This window comes from Dendrobium catenatum, unplaced genomic scaffold (assembly GCF_001605985.2).
Source record: "Dendrobium catenatum unplaced genomic scaffold, ASM160598v2 fragScaff_scaffold_1063, whole genome shotgun sequence".
Lineage (NCBI taxonomy): Eukaryota > Viridiplantae > Streptophyta > Magnoliopsida > Asparagales > Orchidaceae > Dendrobium > Dendrobium catenatum.
Genome location: NW_021319525.1, coordinates 1,233,832 through 1,237,189, shown reverse-complemented (window position 1 = coordinate 1,237,189; position 3,358 = coordinate 1,233,832). Strand labels below are relative to the sequence as shown.

Sequence of the window (3,358 nt, the reverse complement as noted above, 5' to 3'; positions counted from 1 at the left end):
GTCGCTTTGCAATAGATGGTATTTTTCTATTCTCTTTGTAGTTTATGTTTTTATTAGATTATTGGCGTTTTTCCTATAAACAGATCCACAGAGCTTTGTAGCAATTAGCATATGCTTTTTTACGTATTTATTTCTACTTAATTATGATTTCCCTTAGTTAGGGTAAGGCTTACAATCTGTTGTATGAAATTAAGTAATCAACTTAATCATAAGTTATTGCCTTGCTTTAACCTTGCAAATCCGTTAATTGTGATTGGTAACACATAATTGCAACTTTTTCATTTGAGTCCATGTTATAGTGTCATTTAGATGTCTTTGCAGTTATAGTTCTAAGGGGCCTCATTGCTCACCATCTACATATGATCTCGTTCTAGTCAACATGTATTAATTCCAAAAAATTTCACGCATTTAAAATGTTTACATTTATCCAAATATAATGGTTTGATGACCAACCCATGTACTAACTTGACATCAGCCTATCTAGATGTTGACTCGGCTCTATTGGAGCAAATTCAACTTGACCTAGTGAGTCACTCAGGTCAAAAGACAAATAAAATTCATTGATTTATGTCTCTTCATTTCCTAATGAAAGTTCGATGGAGGATGTTAAGCCTTATTGAATTATCCCTAGGCACACCAAGAGGGGCTGAATTGGTTGTTTTAAAAATTTTCTTTAACACAAAATAATTTTTTTTGAGATTTTTCAATAACTTAAAACAAACAATTATCACCCGATGTGGAAGCAAATTAATGGAATAAAAATATAACAATGGTGATGATGAGTTACTCAATCAATATATCATCAAACATAAATTTTTTCAAACATGCAATTTTCAGGAAAAATAAATCGCAGAAAAGTAAAATACAGAAAGTAAAAATCAGAATGAATATGTTAGACTAACCCATTGGACCGGTCTAGTCAGTCCACATGGGACCGAACGAGGCAGAAGATAGGCGGAAGTTTCGCCTCTCCTGCATATGCCGATCGGACCGCAGAATCCAAGGGAGCATTTTAAGTTTTGGGCTGAAATTTGAGATATCTTAAGTTTAGGTCTTTTTGGGCTCTAGCGGCATCTAAAGATTTGGTAGAGATAAATCCTCCTCTCGAATTGAGGATCGTCTATATCTTGGTATTTTCTTGCCATATCTTTTATTATTGCAATAAAAATTATGATTTTTCTGGTTTGCATTAGAGTTTTTTCGCTGTTTTTCCAAAATTGATAGGATTTACTTGAAATCTTCAAGTGTTTCCTATCAAAATGATATCAGAGTAATTTCCTGGCTGAAATAGAAATCTTTCTCGCTGATTTCTGTTGCATTTTCCTCTTTGATCTTGTTGTTTTTGTTGTTTGGGAGGCCAAATTTGTGTCAAACTTGTTGATCTTTGCTATTGGAGCCTAAATCTAGGTTCCCATGATTGGAAGAAAGGTGAAAGTATTGGAAGGGGAGATCGGACAAATGAAATATGCAATTTCAGATCTCAAAACTCAAGTTTCCTTTCTTATACTTATTTGGTACCAGTGGAGGGACATGCGATGACCCATACAGAGTTGGAGTTCATGGATTGTTTGGTAGAATGTTTCCGAACTGGCAGGGGAGGAAACTTCTATGAGCAGTTCTTTGCCTTGACACATGATGATTCAGTGATGTAATACTGGGAGAGATTCGAGTACATTGCTAGCCGATTGGACCGCTTTCCTGAGACAGTGCTAGAGGAAAATTTCATGAATGGACTGACACCAGAGATTCGGGCAATAGTTAGAATAATAAGGCCTTGTTACTTGAGTGAGGCGATGGAACTAGCTCAGTTGATGGAGGATTAGAGACACATGGAGAGAGGGACGGGAGGCAACAACTTAGGAGGCTTATACAGGATGACCACCATCTTGTTGGCATCTAAGGAGCCAACACCAGATATTCTTTGGGGGTCTTCTAAGGAAAAGACTGCATGAGAAAGACCTAAGGGAAACATCAAGAAGCTCACATAAACATAATTACAGGAGAAGAGTAGGGCTGCAAACGAACCGAGCCGAGCCGAGTATGTGAGTGTTCATGTTTGTGTTCATTTAATATCAGCTTGTTCAAGTTTGGTTCATGTTTGTTCGAGCTTTAGCATTTGTGTTCATGTTTGGTTCATTTAAATTAAGGAGTGTTCATGTTCGGTTCATGTTCAGTTCATGTTCGTTCGTTTAGTGTTTATCGAGCTTGTTCGCGAACATATTTAACGAATTTTTTTAACTATCAAACAAACACGTTCATGAACATATCTATGAACAAACACATTTATAATAAAAATAATTGTCTATATAACAAAGGTAATGATTATTTATATTTATTAATTCTATATTTAAATATTAATTATTTTTATCGAGCTTATTCATGAGTTCAAAATCGAACACGAATCGAGCTTCTTATCGAGTTTAATGTCAATCTTGTTCACGAACTTCAAATGATGTTGTTCGCGAACATAAATGAGCCGAATGCATTAGTGTTCAAGTTTGTTTATTTAAGAATCGAGTATTTAAAATATTGTTCAAGTTTGTTTGTTTAGTTAATTAAACGATCTCAAACGAGCTTTAATCGAACCGAACATCGAGTAGCTCGTCGAACGTTTGGTTCGCTTGCAGCCCTAGAGAAGAGGGTGAAGGGGCTCTGTTTCAGATGTGACGAGAAGTATATTCCGGGGCACAGGTATAAGGACCGAACTCTTCAGGTTCTTACCGTTTGTGATGACGAGGGAATGGAGGAAGTTATTGTCTTTACACCTTACGGATAAGGTAGATCTTTGGGAGTGGAGCAATGGACCGTTGTATCTGGTCCACATGAGATCGGCCTAGGCGGAACAGAGGTGTTGACCCCTAAAGAAAAAAATAATAATAACAAAAAAATGATATAAAAGTCATCATCTGCACGTCGTTTGTCGATGTTCCAACCCATACCCGTCGCATGCAGTGCCCGTACTCTGTAAACGACGCCGTTCGGGTCTATTTCCATGATTTATGAATAGAGATTGGATCTTCAACGCCTACCTACGGTAATAAAACGAAGAGTGAGCCCTCCTCTTCGATCCTTCCACGCGATCAAAGTCTCGCTAGCCTTCTCATGCGCGAGGCTCTAGTGCCTTCCGATTCGAGTCATCTTCTCAATCCCGCAAGCCCCTCCACAGAACTCCCGAACTGCCCCTCTCTTCCGCCTCCTACCAACTCCGATCAACTCAAGGCCTCAAACCCACACCCGATTCTTAAGCACTTGTCTTGATCCATCCAGTAGAAGCTGATCTACTGTGTCGATCCAGAGGACTCAAGCCGCAATCCTCCGTCGGATCCCACATCTGATTTCCTCCATCTAACTGAACTCC

The 3,358-nt window shown here is 38.4% G+C and overlaps 1 protein-coding gene across 1 annotated transcript in view; it reads left to right on the top strand.

The window, feature by feature from the left end:
- Positions 1-6: 6 nt before the first annotated feature.
- LOC110112453 overlaps positions 7-3,358 on the top strand; it is a 9,394-nt gene continuing 6,042 nt past the window's right edge. Inside the window, exon 1 of the mRNA XM_020844683.2 lies at positions 7-18. The gene's annotated coding sequence lies outside the window, so the exon portion shown is untranslated. The remainder of the gene's footprint in view (positions 19-3,358) is intronic.